The sequence below is a fragment of the Stegostoma tigrinum genome, chromosome 19 (genome assembly GCF_030684315.1).
Source record: "Stegostoma tigrinum isolate sSteTig4 chromosome 19, sSteTig4.hap1, whole genome shotgun sequence".
Taxonomy (NCBI): Eukaryota; Metazoa; Chordata; class Chondrichthyes; order Orectolobiformes; family Stegostomatidae; genus Stegostoma; species Stegostoma tigrinum.
Window position 1 is genome coordinate 56,602,357 of NC_081372.1, and position 19,066 is coordinate 56,621,422.

Sequence of the window (19,066 nt, forward strand, 5' to 3'; positions counted from 1 at the left end):
TTAACATCGCTGACTCTGTAATCCAGAATCCCAGGCTAATGTTCTGAGGACGTGGGTTCAAATTTGAATTCAATAAAATTCTGTAGTAAAAAGATGCTGAACCAGCAGTGTCGGTTGTTATCAAAACCCACCTGATTCACTGAAGTCCGATAGGGAAGGAATTCTGTCAACCTTAGATAACAAAGTGTGGAGCTGGATGAACACAGCAGGCCAAAAAACCTTATTCTGCCAATCTTATCTGGTTTGGTCCAGGTGACTCCAGACCCCAGCAACAATGTTGGCTATTTGAATGCCCTTCAGAAGATTTGAGGTGGGCAATAGTTGCTGGCCTAGTCTCAATGTCCATATCCCACAAATGTTAAATAAAGTGAGAGCGTTTCCCAATCACCGCACTCTGTATGAACAGGATTCTCCATAATTGCTGCTTGGACTTCTTGAGACAAGTTCTTGAGCATTTCTCCCTTAACAATGACCTCAAGCTCTGTTCTTCACAAATGGGAACATTTTCTGTGTTAATCGCTTTCAAAACGTTTTATTTCGAACACCCCCTTAGCCTTCTATTTTCAAGATAGAGACCCAGCCAGTTCACTTCCGCACCCCCCCCCCCCAAACCCACTACCGAAAATATACTCAATTTGCAAAGTTTGCGTTTCAAAGGATGGTTCGTTAGTGGGGTGAACTGCAAGAGGGAGTGATGGATGATGGTACAAGGTCAAAAATTGCACACCGACTTATAGTCCAACAGGTTTATTTGAAAACACAAGCTTTCTGAGTCTCAGTACTTCTTCAGGTGTTAGTGAGAGAGGTGGTACCAGACTCAGAATTTATAAGCAAGAGATCAAAGGATCATAGAACGGATGTTAAGGTATTGAACAAACCTGAGATGCTGTTAATTCTTTAATCAGTGAGAAAGGAGATGCAGATTTCAATTGATTAATGTGTAAATCCCAGAATTTCCTTCAAGTCACTGCCTCGAGATAACTAAAGTGTTTATCAGTGTCCCAGAGGTGTCATCTCAGGTCAGACAATGCATTTTAGGTATGAGACCTCATTCAGAATCTGTCTGTGTTTCGACTCAGAGTCAGACTGGTTTTATTTCCAAAGTAGGAATTCACAAAATGCCACATTGACTGACTATAAACTGTGTGTGTTTTGAACAAAATAGAATATATCTGCAACTACAAATCTGCGAACGCAAATTCATCTCGTAGATTTGTATATATCTGTGAGCGTGTGTGTGAGAGAGAGAGACTGTGGGTGTGTGTCTGTGTGTGTGTGTGTGTGTGTGTGTGTGTGTGTGTGTGGAGAGAGAGAGAGGGAGAGGGAGAGGGAGAGGGAGAGAGGGATATGGGCCAAATTCAGACAAGTGGGCCGAGTTCAGTTTGGGATTATGGTCGGCACGGACGAGTTAGAATCAAGGGTCTGTTTCCAAGCTGTACGACTCTGTGGCTTAATGACTAGGGCATAGGTTTAAGGTGAGTGGAGAAAGATTTAAAAGGGGCCTAAGGGGCAATCTTTTCACACAGAGGGTGGTGCGTGAATGGAATGAGCTGCCAGAGGAAGGTACAGTTGATGCAGGTACAGTTACAATGTTTAAAAGACATTTGGATAGGTAGATGAATAGGAAAAGTTTAGAGGGATATGGGCCAAACATAGGCAAATGGACTAGAGATAGTAGGAACTGCAGATGCTGGAGCATCTGAGATAGCAAGGTATAGAACATAGAACATAGAAAAGTACAGCACTGTACTGGCCCTTCGGCCCACGATGTTTTGCAGTGGAATAATCCTAATCCAAAATTAAAATAACCTAACCTACATTCCCCTCAATTCACTGCTGTCCATGTGCATGTCCAGCAGTCGCTTAAATGTCACTAATGACTCTGCTTCCACGACTGCCACTGGCAAAGTATTTCATGCGCTCAAGAGAGCTGGATGGACACAGCAGGCCAAGCAGCAGAGGAACAGGAGGGTTGACGTTTCAGGTCTGGACCCTTCTTCAGAAAATGGACTAGTTTAGTTTGGGAAGCTTAGTCAGCATGGAAAAGTCGTACCGAAGAATCCGTTTCTGTGCTGTATGATTATGTGACTCGGTAAATATTGACTCAAAAGTTGCAGGATGTGCTTTAATATAAATTGCATCTATGAAACAAGCTCCACTGGTACCAGCCTTCAGCTAATTGTAATATTCTTAATATTTGCAATTTACATATTTCATGCCAGGCAGATTGCCTAGGGAAAAGAAAATCACCTCACGTGGAAAATTACAGAAAATTCATTCGTATTCAGATTTTCTCCAAAAAAGGATGCTCCATTCAATGCAATGTTGACACTCTTTACATTCACAGTGTACATTTCATATCAGATACTCAGCTGGAAGGGCTTCATACACTTTCCAGGCCCACTATATGCTAACAGCATGTTCATAGACCCCCGTGATAGACATGGCCTCAAATTTCTCAGATCATCCACGCAAATCTTTGCAGCCTCACTAGTGCTTCTGAGTGAGGCAACTTCATTTCTTTTATAAAGTCAAGACCAGAACAGTGCTCAGTATTCCAGAGTGTGGGCTGCTCAGAGTAATTACTGTTAATTGCTCCTTTAGGAATAAACCTGGTGCTTTGTTTCCTTTCCAAATGGCCTTTTTATGACCTGTGAAACTACTTTTAATGATTTGTGTACTGTGTTCTTAAATTCCTTCGCTCCAGTACCCTGCCCAACATCTTTTTGGCGTAGCTGCTTGTACCCTAATTAAACCCGCATTCTCCGAGGGATTTGGCCAACCAGCCAATGTGTAAATAATTCAATTCTCTCAACCAGCCAATGATGGGCTGAATGGCCCTCTTGTAACTCCAGGGCATGAGCACCAGGGCAATGCTTATTACAATTGCAGATGCAAGGAGTACAAAGGGAAAGCTGGAGTGAACTTTGCACAGAAAGAATAACTGATTTTTAGAGTGAGTTATAGCTCAGCAGTGGACCGTTGAAATTATTGCAGAAGACTGTTTGATATGAGCCTGGAAACGGAATGTTTTCTTTTTCCCCCTTATTCATTCACAGGACAAGGGAGTATCCGGCCAGGCAGCATTTCTTGCCCATCCCTAATTGTCCAGAGGGCAGTTCAGATTCAACCACATTGCTGTGGGTCTGGAGTCACATGTAGGCCAGACCAGGTAAGGATGGCAGATTCCTAAAGGGCATGAGTGAACCAGATGCGTTTTCCCTGACAATCAACATCATTGGACTCTAATTCCAGGTGTTTGTTGAACTCAAATTCCACCATCTGCTGTGGTGGGATCTCAACCCGGGCTCCCAGAACATTACCTGGGTCTCTGGATTAACAGTCCAACGATAATGCCACTAGGCCATCGCCTCTCCATTGAGGGAACCAGTAATGAGATTGGCTTCAAATGTGGAAAGAAAATGTTCTGGACAAAATCATCATTGTAAAAGCTCTGATGTAATGTACTCTCTCTGTAGATTAGTGCAATCACACTGGCTCGGTACAGCCCTGCCACTTACACTCTCCGTGGTTTAGGGGCAGCTCAAACACAATGGCTTTGGTCTTGCTCCATGACAGAGAATTTATGGCCCATCCAGGATGGACAGTGGAGAGGATAAAGACAATGACACAGCGGGTATAGAGAGGTGCTGCTGGGTGGAACTGGGTGTCAAGGGGCCTAGAATGCAAGAGCAGAGGATGTGCAGCTGACGCTTTATAAGGCTGTGGTCAGAGTGCTTTTGGAATACTGTGAGCTGTGTTGGGCCCCTGTATCTAAGGAAGAATGTGTTGGCCTTAGAGGGGGTCGAGAGGAGGTTTACAGGAATGATACCAGAGGCTGAAAACAAGACGAGGGTGTATTTACAGAATGGTAGGACACTGGGTAGCTTAGTGACTCAGAGGGATCTTGGAATGATTATTTACTGAAGTTGGTAGAGCACATGAGTAAGATAATTCAGGAAGCAAATGGGACACTTGCTCATGACATGGAGTATAAGAGCAAGTAACTTTGGAGTTGTACAGAGCATTGGTCAGGCCACAGCTGGAGTGCTTTGTGCATTTCTGGTTACCTCACTACAGGAAGGATGTGATAGCATGAGAGGAACAGAGGACGGTTCCCAGGATATTGCCTGAGATGGAGAAATTATGCTTTAAGGAGAGACTAGATAGGCTTGTATTGTTTTCTTTAGAGCAGAGAAGATTGAGCGAGGGCATGATTAAGATGTATAAGACGTATAAGATTACAAGGGGCATGGACAGGGTGAACAGACAGCAGCTGTTCCCCTTTGTTTAAGGGTCAATCATGAGAGGGCAGAGTTTTGGTATAAGGGCAAGAGATTCACAGGAGATTTGGGAAAAACTGTTTTCACTCAGCACAATGTATTGTCTGGGAAGGAGGTGGAGGGTGGAAAGCACACAAACTTTAAAAAATATTTGAATGAATATTTCAAATATCATAACATTCAAGGGTATGGAAATTGGGGTTAATGTAATTTTAGTGGCAATTATGGTGGTGCAGACTTGATGGGCTAAAGGGCCTATTCTGTGCTGCTTGAATCCATCAACTTACCAGACAAGGAGCAAAACCTGACCTACTCTTGGGAAGTAAGGCGGGGCAGGTGACTGAGGTGTTGGAGGGGAGCAGTTTGGGGTCAATGACCATAATTCTATTAGTTTTAAAATAGTTATGGGAAAGGATAGACCTGATCTAAACATTAAAGTTCTAAACTGAAGCAAAGCCAAATCTGATGGTATTCAGCAAGAACATTCAAAAGTTGATTAGGAGAGGTTATTTGGAGGTAAAGGGACGGCTGGAAAGTGGGACACCTACAAAATGATTTAACAAGAATTCAGGGACTGTCTGTCCCTGTTAGGGCAAAGGGAAAAGCTGGTTGATGTAAGGAGTCCTGGAAAGACTGGAGGAATTGAGGCTCTGGTCAAGAAAAAAGAGAAGGCATGTGCCATAGACAGCTGGGATCGAGCGAATGCCTACAGGGCTGTAAGAGAAGAGGGAGTACAGGTAGTTCTGCTATAATGTGTGCTTCATTAATGCGAATTGGCTGTAACACAATTGATGAATAGTGAATGCTGTTTGGATAACGTGAACTTTCTGCTATATAGGTGTTCTACAGCAATTTCTCTATAACGTGATCTTCTTAGCATGAGGTCGCACAAGAATGCAACTGTCATATTGTGCAAGAACTGCCTGTCAACTTAAGAGGGGAATCAGGAGGGCAGAAAAGGGACATGGGGTAGCTTTGGCAAATAGGGTTAAGGAGAGTTGAGAGGGATTCTACAAATACATTAAGGGCAAAAGGGTAACTAGGGAGAGAATAGGGCCCCTAAAAGATCAGCAAGACCCACTTATGTGTGGAGCCGCAGGAGATGGGGGAGATAAATGAATATTCTGCATCAGTGGTCACGGTGGAGAAGGATATGAAAGGTAGAGAACTTGGGGCAAGAAGAGGAGGTGCTGGATGTCTTAAAACACACAAATGAAGATAAAAATGTGGAATGCTAGGGAAGGGATTGCTGGGCCCCTTGCTGAGATATTTGCATCATCGATAGCCACAGGTGAGGTGCCAGAAGACTGGGGGTTGGCTAAGGTGGTGCCACTGTTTAAGAAAGGTGGTAAGGCAAAGCTAGAAAACTATAGACTGGTGAGCCTGACATCAATGATGGGCAAGTTGCTGGAGGGAATCCTGAGGGACGGAATTCACATGTGTTTGGAAAGGCAAGGATTGACTAGGGATAGTCACCCTGGTTTTGTACATTGGAAATCACGTCTGACCATTTTGATTGAGTTTTTTTGAAGATGTGACAAAAAAAATTGATGAAGGCAGAGTGGTAGACGTTGTCTATGTGAATGCCAGCATGGCTTTTAACAAGGTCTTGCAAGGTAGACTGGTCAGTCTAGTTAGATCACAAGGGATCCCAGGGGTGATGGCCAACTGGATACAAGTTTGGCTTGACAATAGGAGACAGGGTGTGTCTTGGGTCACTGCTGTATTCAAATGGTTCTTTCAGATTCAGGTAAATATAAATAAGTGAAAGCTTGACAATAGCAGTTTGCTTAAATAGGAATCTTTATCAAGTAATAATAAATGATTATAATGGTATTCATAAACGGAAGAGAGAAAGACAAAAAAAAAGCAACAGGTCTCACATCCCGATTTAAGGCCGGTCTAGAGGCTTATGTTCGTTGCTGGCACTATTCATGATTCCAAACCAAGGTGAAGTCCAGGAACTTGGAATGAAACTCTGTCTCTCTTATACAGTGTGACAAAGAGCCAGGCACAGGAAAACAATTGCAGAAAAACACACTGATTGTACCAGTTTTGGCGTGCACAGGAGTGTTCACAGGACTCATTCAAGGTCGTGCAGTTTGTCAAGCATCACCCTAAACTTTCCCAGCCTACTTTCCCATCCCTCACAATCTAACTTCTCATGCAGCTCTCGCAGACCATCATTAACCTTTAGTCCTTTCAGGCCTTCCTGTACAGAAGGTGGTGGTGGAGGGTTGCTTGTTGGACTGGAGGCCAATGACCACCCGGATCGGTGCTAGGTCCCTGGTTTTTCATCATTTATACCTGGATTAATTTGGATGTGAATTTAGGAGGTACGGTTGTTAAGTTTGCAGACGACAATAAAATTGGTGGTGCAGTGGATAGCGAAGGAGGTTATTTCAGAGTACAACGGGGCCTTGATCAGATAGGCTGAGGAGAGGCTGTTGGCGTTTAGTTTAGGTAAAAGTGAAGTGTTGCATTTTGGTAAGACAAATCAGGGCTGGTTGCATCCAGTTAACAGAAGTGCCTGGGGAGCATCGCCAAACAAAAGCACCTTGGAATGTAGGTTCATAGTTCCTTGAAATTAGAGTTGAAGGAAGACAGGGTGCTGAAGAAGGCCACTCCTGACAGTATGTTAGTGTTAGGAGAGTGCTGAAGAAGGCGTTTGTCAGTGCATCGAGTATAGGAGTCGGGACGTCATGTTGTAACCGTACAGGACATTGATTAGATAACAAAGTGTGAAGCCGGATGAACACAGTTGGCCAAGCAGCATCTCAGGAGCACAAAAGCTGACGTTTTGGGCCCTTCTTCACACTTTGTTATCTTGGATTCTCCAGCATCTGCAGTTCCCATTATCTCTGAGGACGTTGGTTAGGGCCACTTTTGGAGTGCTGTGTGCAATTCTGGTCTTCCTGCTATAGGAAAAGTTGTGTGAAACTTGAAAGGGTTCAGAAAAGATTTACAAGAATGTTGCCAGGGTTGGAGGGTTTGACCTACAGGGAGAGGCTAAATAGGCTGGGGCTATTTTCCCGTGAGCGTCAGACGTGGACTGGTGACCTTATGGAGGTTTATAAAATTATGAGGGGCACGGATAAGGTAAATAGACAAAGTCTTTTTTCCAGGGTGGGGGAGTCCAAAACTAGGATGTAGGTTTAAGGAGAGAGGAGAAAGATTTAAAAAGGACCTAAGGGGCAACGTTTTGGTGCATGTACAGAATGAGCTGCCAGAGGAGGTGGTGGAGGCTGGTACAGTTACAACATTTAAAGGGCATCTGGGTAGGTACATGAATAGGATGGTTTAGACGGATATCTGGTTGGCCTGGACGGGTTGGACTGAAAGGCCTGTTTCCGTGCCTGTACTGCTGTATGGATTTATGAATCTATGAAGGCTTGTCATATGAGGAGTGGTTGAGGACTCTGGGTCTGTACTCAGTGGAGTTTAGAAGGATGAGGGGAGATCTGATTGAAACTTACACAATACTGAGAGGCCTGGATAGAGTGAATGTGATGAGGCCTGGGTAGAGTGGACGTGATGAGGCCTGGGTAGAGTGGGCATGATGAAGCCTGGGTAGAGTGGACATGATGAAGCCTGGGTAAAGTGGACATGATGAAGCCTGGGTAGAGTGGACGTGATGAGGCCTGGGTAGAGTGGGCATGATGAAGCCTGGGTAGAGTGGGCATGATGAAGCCTGGGTAGAGTGGACATGATGAAGCCTGGGTAGAGTGGATATGATGAAGCCTGGGTAAAGTGGACATGATGAAGCCTGGGTAGAGTGGATATGATGAAGCCTGGGTAAAGTGGACATGATGAAGCCTGGGTAGAGTGGATATGATGAAGCCTGGGTAGAGTGGACATGATGAAGCCTGGGTAGAGTGGATATGATGGATAGGATTTATGACCATCTGGAAGAGCATGGCTTGATCAAATACAGTCAACACGGCTTTGTGAGGGGCAGGTCATGCCTCACAAACCTTATCGAGTTCTTTGAGGATGTGACTAGAAAAGTTGATGAGGGTCGAGCTGTGGATGTGGTGTGTATGGACTTCAGTAAGACATTTGATAAGGTTCCCCATGGTAGGCTCATTCAGAAGGTCAGGAGGAATGGGATACAGGGGAACGTAGCTGTTTGGATGCAGAATTGGCTGGCCAACAGAAGACAGCGAGTGGTAGTAGAAGGAAAATATTCTGCCTGGAAGTCAGTGGTGAGTGGGGTTCCACAGGGCTCTGTCCTTGGGCCTCTACTGTTTGTAATTTTTGTTAATGACTTGGACGAGGGGATTGAAGGATGGGTCAGCAAGTTTGCAAACGACACGAAGGTTGGAGGTGTCTTTGACAGTATAGAGGGCTGTTGTAGGCTGCAGCGGGACATTGACAGGATGCAGAGATGGGCTGAGAGGTGGCAGATGGAGTTCAACCTGGATAAATGCGAGGTGATGCATTTTGGAAGGTCGAATTTGAAAGCTGAGTACAGGATTAAGGATAGGATTCTTGGCAGTGTGGAGGAACAGAGGGATCTTGGTGTGCAGATACATAGATCCCATAAAATGGCCACCCAAGTGGACAGGGTTGTTAAGAAAGCATATGGTGTTTTGGCTTTCATTAGCAGGGGGATTGAGTTTGAGTCGTGAGATCTTGTTGCAGCTCTATAAAACTTTGGTTAGACCGCACTTGGAATACTGCGTCCAGTTCTGGTCGCCCTATTATAGGAAAGATGTGGATGCTTTGGAGAGGGTTCAGAGGAGGTTTACCAGGATGCTGCCTGGACTGGAGGGCTTATCTTATGAAGAGAGGTTGACTGAGCTCGGACTTTGTTCATTGGAGAAAAGGAGGAGGAGAGGAGACCTAATTGAGGTATACAAGATAATGAGGGGCATAGATAGAGTTGATAGCCAGAGACTATTTCCCAGGGCAGAAATGGCTAACACGAAGGGTTTTAAGCTGGTTGGAAGAAAGTATAGAGGGGATGTCAGAGGCGGGTTCTTTACACAGAGAGTTGTGAGAGCATGGAATGCGTTGCCAGCAGCAGTTGTGGAAGCAAGGTCATTGGGGTCATTTAAGAGACTGCTGGACATGCATATGGTCACAGAAATTTGAGGATGCATACATGAGGATCAATGGTCGGCACAATATCGTGGGCTGAAAGGCCTGTTCTGTGCTGTACTGTTCTATGTTCTGTGTTCTATGATGAAGCCTGGGTAGAGTGGACATGATGAAGCCTGGGTAGAGTGGACGTGATGAGGCCTGGGTAGAGTGGACATGATGAAGCCTGGGTAGAGTGGACGTGATGAGGCCTGGGTAGAGTGGACATGATGAAGCCTGGGTAAAGTGGACATGATGAAGCCTGGGTAAAGTGGACATGATGAAGCCTGGGTAGAGTGGACATGATGAGGCCTGAATAGAGTGGGTGTGATGAGGCCTGAATAGAGTGGACATGATGAGGATGTTTGCACTGCTAAGTGTGACTAGGACTCAAGTATATTGACACACAAGAGTGGATTTGGGTGGTGGCAGTCATACCCAGATGGACAATGGAAGGAAAGCGGATATTATCTTCCTGTGAAAGGCCTTGAGCCTGTTTACTGTACCAAAGGTGATACCTAAATGCAGGGTATTGTTGCATGAGGGAAAACTTTAAGAGGAAAAGGAGGCAGAGAAGCTGATGAGTTCACTGATGGAATCCGTGGGCCTGGGGTCTAAAAAACAGAATGTATGGTCTCTTATTGTGCATGAGGCAAAAGCCAGGCTTGGTTAAACAGAACCAACGTGTGGGAAATAGCCCCTTAGATGGCTAGTTATTATGGAACAGCAAGGATGGGGATAGAGCTCTCCTCTGTAGGAACTAGAGAAATACCTTCTGCAGGAACTGTAGGCGGCACTGTGGCTCAGTGGTTAGTACTGCTGCCTCACTGCGCTCAGGAACCAGGTTCGATTGCAGCCTTGGGTAACCGTCTGTGTGAAGTCTGCACATTTTTCCTGTATCTCCTCGGGTTTCCTCCGGGTGCTCCGGTTTCCTCCCACCATCCAGAGATTTGCAGGTTAGCCAGGTGTGCTAAACTGCCCATAGTGTCCAGGGATGTGGATTAACCATGGGGATATACAGGGTTACAGGGATAGGATAGAGGTCTGGGCAGGATGCTCTTTGGAGGGACGGTGTGAACTCAGTGACCTGAATAGTCTGCTTCCACACTGTAGGAATTCTATGACCCTTCACACTCAAGAACTGACGATAGGAGATATTGCTCTCACTTGATATGTCTCTATTCTGGCTCAGATCAGCTGGATGTATCTCCAGATGACTGTTTAGTAACACAAAGGAGACCCTAAGGAGGTGATCCTAGTTCTGTTCTGAATTGCTACAGATGTGCTTGTTACTGAGTGTGTAAGTCTTCCCAGCTCTAAACAAGTTTGGGAACTGTGACACATAATGTTAGGTTGGAAAAGTCAAACCCCCTTTCTCAAGGTGCTACTTACCCATGGAGCGAGTGCACTCCTGATCTCACTCCTGTCTTGTCAAAGGAATGACATTAACCAGATACATGTGAAACGCAGCAAAAAGAGAGCGAGAGAAAGTCCATCCGTTTGACAGAGATAGTAGGAACTGCAGATGCTGGAGAACCTGAGATAACAAGGTGTAGAGCTGGATGAACACAGCAGGCCAAGTAGCATCAGAGGAGCAGGAAGGCCAATGTTTCGGGTCTGGACCCTTCTTTCCTGAAGAAGTGTTCAGGCCTGAAATGCCAGCTTTCCTGCTCCATCTGTTGGATAGACTACAATTGTTTTCTCGGACTAATCCCAACTCCTCTGTCTCACTCTCCGGGAATGCCTTCACTGATAAAACCATGAGACAAGTGGCATGGCAGATGAGACATCCTGTAATTAAATGTGAGGTTATTCACTTCTTATGCAAAAACCAGGAAGCAGGTTAGTATCTGAATGGTGATACATTGGGAAAAGCGGAAGGTGCAATGTGACCTTGTGCACCAGTCGCTGAAAGTAAGTGTGGAGATGCAGCGGGCAGTGGGGAAGGTAAATGGGATGCTAGCCCCCAGAGTGAGAGGATTTGAGTACAGGAGCAGGGATGTCTCGCTACTGTTGTACAGGACCTTGAGTATTGTGTGCAGTTTTGGTTTCCTTTATCAGAGGAAGGATGTCCTGGTGATGGAGGGAGTACAGTAAAGGTTTACCAGTCTGATTCCTGGGATGGCGGGACTGATATATGAAGTGAGCCTGGATTGGTTAGGACTATATTTACTGGAGCTTAGAAGAGTGGGAGAGGGAGAGATCTCGCAGAAACCTATAACAAACTAACAGGACTAGGCAGCGTAAATGCAGGAAGAGTGCACCTGATGACCAGGGAGTCCAGAACCAGGGGTCATGTTTGAGGATATGGGGTCGACCATTTAGGGTTGAGTTTGAGGAGAAATGCCATCACTCAGAGGCTGGGGACCCTGTGGAATTCACTGCCACAGGGAACAATCGAGCCAAAACACTGAACGTTTGAAGAATGAGTTTGAAATGGGTCTAAGGTGATCAAAAGATACGGGGAGAAAGCAGGAACAAGGGGCTGAGTCAGACGATCAGCCACAATCCTGTTGAATGACAGAAAGGGCTTGAAGGGCCGAATGACCCACTCCTGTTCCTACTTTCTACATTCCTTTGATGTTTTCTATGAGACAATAACGGATGTTGATATTCATACTGAGGGGAAGAAAAGTGACAACACACAGAGATCAGGACGAGCTTGAGGAATGTCCCAAGAGGTGAAACAAAGCTGCAAATCTGTCCTGGGAGGTGGAAACATGAAACTGACATCTGGCAAGCAATTTGGAACTCTAGGTCCACGACAGGTCTCCAGTGAGATGTGAGCAGACAGCGCCAACAAAACTCCATCTGCTGCAGCAGTTCGCAGGCAAATGGATAACATGATGAGCACTAATTCAACCAGACTGCTGTGGTCCCATTGCCAGGAGTTGGTATTGGTGCAATAGAATCGGAGGTGGTGCCTAAAGCATTCCTTCAAACTCCTTCTAGCCTCTCAATTGTAGTTTCTGTGGTAGTGCTTGACTTATGATAGCCCTGCTGACTGCCAGGGTTATGCAGGGTCCCACTCCCAGGATATTGGGTCCTAGTAGAGAAGGTAAAGATCATTGCTCAGTGGAATGTTCATTCAGGTAACATACATTCAAAAGCCTGAAGTTAGGAGCTCAAAGGAATCCATCAGTTCTGACATCTGGGCACCTGGCCAGCATCTGAAAGGCACAGTGGATCCTGGCAGAGATAAATGATTGTTCCATGCATCCAGCCTGGTCTCAAGTGCTCCTGGAGTCCATTCCCAACACCAACCCATCTCCTGGTCATACTGTGTCCAGGGGGGTAGAAACAAGAGTGCAGGGCCTGAGATTCATCCAGATTGCTCAGATTGTCCCTCACTGCTGTGTTCAAGGAGACACCTACACTCCCATCACAGGGTCCTCGAGTAAATCACTTCACTACCTTCACAGAGTCCACCAGGAGACGCACGGAGGTGAGTGTTTGTCTGTACAGCCTGTATCAGTGCAAATGTCTTCAGCAGCAAGTCAACAGAATGTGTGTGTGTGTGTGTGTGTGTGTGTGTGTGCGTGTGTGTGTGTGTGTGTGTGTGTGTGTGTGTGTGAGAGAGATTGTGGATTGGGTTGTTAATCTTGTCTGACCGATATGACCAAGAGATTATATCAGCATACAGCTGTATGGCTGTAGCATAGGGGTTTGGGGACAAAGTGGGAAAATTAAAAAAAACTGAGAGATTGGAATCTCCTCAGTAGAGAATAAAAGATTTAGAATTTCCTCAATTCTAGGGGACTGACTCTGAGCTGGCTGGTCACAGGCAGTATACTGGGCACAAGTAAATTAAGGGTGACTTGGTGATGGGACTCTGGTGCGCTCTGTAGTTATTTCAGTGGCGACGAGAGAAAAAGGACGTGCCTGAAGAACATTCGCTCTCCACAATCATCCTGGAGTTGGGGTTAAGCATTTCTGGCATTGTGCCGTTATTTGGGAAGTTTGACATGTTTGAGTTTACTATCAAAGACCGGGCCCAGTGCATGGAACGAATGCAGTATTTTTCCTGGGTAAATGGCATTAGGGCAGATGAAAAGTGGCAAGTAATCATTCTGACTGCTTACAGATACATGGCATTTTTGGTTATAACTTTCTCCGAGGCGCCACATACTGAAACCTTCCTAGAATTGGTGGAGACAGTAGGAACTGCAAATGCTGGAGAATCTGAGATAACAGGGTATAGAACTGGATGAACACAGCAGGCCAAGCAGCATCAGGGGAGCAGGAAAGCTTGACGTTTTGGGTCGGGTCCCTTCTTCAGAAAAGAGTATAGAAGAAGGGTCTAGACCCGAAACGTCAAGAGTTGATGGAATTGGTTTAGGAATATTACGCCCCCAAACCTCCTCCAATTCCGAGGCGCTATTGGTTTTATTCGGCTGCTAGAGAACCTGGGGAATCCTCATCAGGATTTTTGACAGGGTTACAGTGATTGGCAGAGGCATATGGCTTTGGGTTAACCCTGAATGAAAAGCTGAGCAACCGTTTGGTGTGTGGGATTAATGATGTAACTATGCAGAAGAGCCTACTAACTGAAGCCCAGCTGGATTTCTGACAGACGCTGCAGCTGGCCTTGTCTTTAGAAAATGCAGCAAGTGCACCATGGGAGCTAAAGGGGCATCCCAATGGATGTAGACCGCCCTCACCTGCCCAAAGGAGCTTGGGGAACACCACTGACTGAAGGCAATTGCAGAGCCTCACGCAGAGCATATCCTGATCAGAGGGACCCTAGGACAGCCCGCAGCAGAATCCCACAAACAAAGCTGATCCTCAACCGAATGACTGAAACATTCCTCAGGATCTGGGCCGGTGAGCCGTTGTAGTTGGGGCCTGTGTGCAGCCTCAAGACGGCAAAGGGATCCTACAAGGTAGGAAGTAAGAAAACTCATAGGCTGGTAGCCAGGAGAGTGCACACCCCGGACAGTCCTCCCACATCTGGGTTGGAAAATTAAATTGCTTAGTGGCCCCCAAATTGGAACCAATTAAATTAATGTTTGGCGAAATGGTTCCTATGGAGTTCAATACCGGCAAGGCTGTATCAGTGGCTGCAGAATCTGTCTTCAACAAAATTTGCTCAGGACTCCAATCTTTAAGCTTGTGCAAAGCCCCCGCCAGACTGAGAACTTTCACTAGGGAACTGTTGCAGATGAAAGGTATGACTTTGATTCTGGTCTCCTATGAGAAGCATTTGGTGCAGTTATGGTGGTAAAAGGCTCAGGTCCAAGCCTACTGGGGCAGGATTTGGTTGAGAAAGGTTCCCCTCGATTGGTTCAACATTTGAGTGTGCATGGGGGTGGTAGGGGTGGGATTGTGTGTGTGTGTCTGTGTGCATGTGCATGTGCGTGTGTAGGGGTGCGACTGGGGATCGTGTGGGTGTGTGTGTGAGTGTCTGTGTGTGTGTGTGTAAATGTGTGTGTGTGTGTGTGTGTGTGTGTGTGTGTGTGTGTGTGTGTACGTGTGTGTGTGCGTGTGTGTGTGTGTAAGTGTGTGTGTATGTGTGTGTGTGTGTGTGTGTGTGTACATGTGTGTGTGTGTGTGTGGGAATGGTTGGGGGTTGTGTGTGCGCGTGGGGGGGGTGGATGGTTGGGGGTTGTGTGTGCATGGGGAAGGTAGGGGTGGGATTGTGTGTGTGTGTCTGTGTGCATGTGCGTGTGTAGGGGTGCAACTGGGGATTGTGTGTGTGTGTGTGTGTGTGTGTGTGTGTGTGTGTGTGTGTGTGTGTGAGAGTGTCTGTGTGTGTGTGTGTGTGTGTGTGTGTGTGTGTGTGTGTGTGAGTACAGGTGGGGGAATGGTTGGGGATTGTGTGTGTGTGCGCGCGTTGTGGAGGACGTGTGCGTGGGGGTGGTAGGGGCGGGATTGCGGACTGTGTGCGTGCAGAGGGGGGATTGGTTGGGGGTTGGAGAGTGCTGTTTGCAGATGCTGGGACGTTCCCTGGCGACAGCCTTGATGTTCACAATGCACCTCGAGTGGAACTGTCCGAGAAAAGCAAAGTGCAGCAGATGCTGGAGAGTGGAGACAAATTACAACACACTGCAACCACAGCAGGTCTGACAGCATCACTGAAACAAGAAGCAGGGTTCTGAAGGAGACCCACACACGTACATGCTCTTCCATGTAAACAGACAAATCCCTTGGCAATCCTATTTCCTGCCTCCCTGTTGAGTGGTCATTCCTGGAGATTTTTGTGATGGCTGAAGGTTCCTACAGCCTTTGGAGCTGTCTCATTGATCAATTGTAGTAACTGTAGCCAGGTCTCTGGTGGTGATTGGATCCCTGTTGTCCTTAAACCAATGGGGCCAGCTTGTGTTTCTCAGCCATGTTCGAAAAGCAGTCCCTGATCCTTCGACAGCCACCCGCACAGTCTGTGGGCGCAGGGACTGAGAAGCAACCATTCCCGTAGGACCGTCTCTGGATGGCTCAGTTAAGGACACCAGTTGTCTTGGGAGGAAGAGATCGCCAATTGTTCCAAATCGAAGGTACTGCATCAACATGTCTGACACATGCTGCATCGAGTGGGGCAGCAAAGAACACACCGGGAAGCTGAGGGGGCCATGACACTTCCCCTGCCTCACACCACAGGCCCATGAATTCACTGCAATCTGCGATTCCAGCGGGCAGTCCTGTCATGGAAAGCATTGGATCAGATTTACAGCTACGTCTCAACATCAATGCGTGGCTTAGATTTTCCTCAGAGCGTTTCTGCTTACTGCGCCCAACTAGGGCCTTCAGCCTAGTCGAGTTTAATTTGTTATTTGTGGCATTTTTTGTCCCCTTGGAGAAACAAGAGATTGTAGATGATTATTCCCTAGGTGGCTTCCTCTCGTAGTCTAGATACTGGACCTACTTTTGTGTAATACTTTGTTGCTGTTTATATTCATTTGACTTGCCAAATTTCTTGCCTTCCAAATGTTATGGGTTACCAGACACTCCTTGCAAGTATTGTTCTACACTGCTGCTAGTTCAGGCAGGGGGAAGGGGGTGCGGGGAGCTAGCTGCAGATGTGAGCCAGCCAAGGTATCTATATGAATGGAGATTCAGCTGGCAACTGCTAGCAGATTGGTCTGGGGAGTGGTGACCTATTGTTGGTAACCAATGCTTTCTGCCTGCCAACAACGACATGATTGGCTCCTAGGCAGCTAAACAGATGTGAATATTTGGGCCAAGAACCATTGGCAGAATAGCCTACTCCTGATCCCATTTCTAATGTTCCTATATTACAACAAATGCACAAATTTGTTTTGATGTTGACAATGGACAGTGACAGCAGAATTCCGAGGAAGGGTCACCAGACCCAAAACATTAACTCTGATTCTTTTTTTTTCTTCACAGATGCTGTGAGACCTGCTGAGCTTTTCCAGCAACTTCTGCTGTGGTTCCTGATTTACAGCATCCGCAGTTTTTTTTTCCAGTTTTTATTGGCCATGGGCATGTTGGGTGGCCAAAGGGCAGGGTCCCTTTAAGGTTGCGTTGAAATTTTCAAACAAGATTTCTGAGCACCATTGCCAGTGCTGCATTTAACCTTTTTGATTCTCCTGTTTTTATAATGATCTTGTCGCTCTGTCAGAGCAGTGAGGATAGTGGGTCATTCAGTTCTACAGCTGTTCCACTCAGTGTAATGTTCCAGCGACTACACAGGGGACATGGTTACAGTGAGAGCCTAGTGAAACAATCATTTGGAGTGGAGCCTGTAGGTAACAAATGTACTGGAGACATGCAGCCTGCGGCAATATTTACACTGGGAGGATCATCGCGTCTTGGGATAGAAATCATATCAACAAGTTCCCATAGACAAGCCTTCCCGGCTGTTTTCTCTGAAAATGCACCAGGAGAGGTCAAGGCAGACAGCCAGCATTAGCTTGTAAAAATGATACCCTCTTGTGCCAGCTGCGTAGCTGTCAGGGACTCAGATAAGAATGCCAGCTGGCCTGGCACAGTCCCGAATAGCTGACGCCCCATGGCAACCCCCCCCCCCCCCCCCACAACCCCCATTCCAGTGGATATGCCATCAGACCACATGAGCATGTTCGAAGGTAATTGACAGAAATGGGACAAGATGAGATGTTTTTCTCCAAACAGAAAATGGCATGACTGTGATCTGGATTGCACTGCCTGACGAGGATTACACATGTAAATTAGAGCAGGAGAAGGGCCACTCAGCCCCTCCGATCTGTCCTGCAATTTCAGGAGGTCATGGCTGATCCATTTGGGCCCTTAGCCCCTTCTCCTTGGTTATTACTTATTTTCCTTCAATTCCCTCGTACATTTAGAGCAAAACATCTGTACTTTTATACTCTATTCCACTTGCAACAAACACAATTCCCCTTGTCTTCCTAATCTTATGGCATCAGCATATTAACATGTTGTGATGTATGTACAAGAGAACTGTCATCTCCCTGTACCATCAGGTTCTACAATCTCTCTCCATTTACATGACATATTGCACTTCCATTCTTCCTGCTAGATTCCCATTTGTCCACATTATACACCATCTGTCAATTCTTTACCCATTCATTAACCTAGCATCTCCCATTGTAGACTCGTTATGTCCTGGTCCCGAATTGCTCTGCTATCTGCTTTGTATCATGAGTCATTTAACAACCCATTTGTCAACATCACTGACTCAGATTATGACAAGGTAATGCCCCAACACTGAGCAGGTAGCCTCCCCGTCATCGCAGCTTTCTAACCTTAACATGATCTGTGCATCCCTGCTCTCTGCCTCCTGTTAGCTAACTAATCAATGACCCCGATCACGTTAGCAGGCACCGTGTGGAGAAACTCACGGGAACATTGGTCAGTGTGTGTGAGCAGCCTGCTTTGGGAATTGGTGAAGTGTGAAGCCCGTGGGGTTAATGTCGAGGGCTACCATGATAAGGGGGGGGGGGAAGTGGGGGGAGTGGGGAGTAGGGGGGCTGTTGGTGTCTGGGACCTTGTCCAGTGAGGCTGAGGCTGGAATTCACTAGTTCGTTGTCACCTTCCATTGGGAGGGAATTGAATACAGCCGTGAGCTCATTTGAAGTGGGCTGCTGGGGTGGGGTGAGTGGGTACATTGAACCAACCTGTGAGAGAGGCGCCATCAGCATCCAGGCTGCTGGGGGTGAAGGAGGAAGGAGGCACTCTTACTATTGCATCCTGTGATACCTCAGTCTGCTCCTCCTCAGAGGATGAAGTGGGTGCTTCAGGAGAGCTGACCGCAAGCCCACAGAAATCATGGGGAGGCTAGAGATATCTACAAGTCAAAAACACAGAGAGCAGGTGCAGTGACCCATGGTTCTAAGAATGAATCTGATATTGGAGTTACTGTGAGAGCCACAATGTTCAGCAATCATTGCACAGTGTTCAGCGCCATTAGTGACTCCTCAGGTACTGAAGCAGTTCAAATGCAACAAGGTCTGACAATATCCAGACTTAGGGCTGACAAGTGGCAAGTGACATTCATGCCACACAAATGCCAGGCTATGACCATCACCAACAAGAGACAATCTATCCAATGCTCCTTTACATTCAATGGTGTTACCATCACTGAATTCCCCCACTAGCAATGTCCTGGGGGTTACCATTGACCAGAAATGCAACCGGACTCACTGCATTAACAGAGTGGCTACAGGAGCAGGCCAGAAGCTGGGAATACTGTGGTGAGTAACTCACCCCCTTGCTCCCCAAAGCCTGTCCACAATCTATAAAGT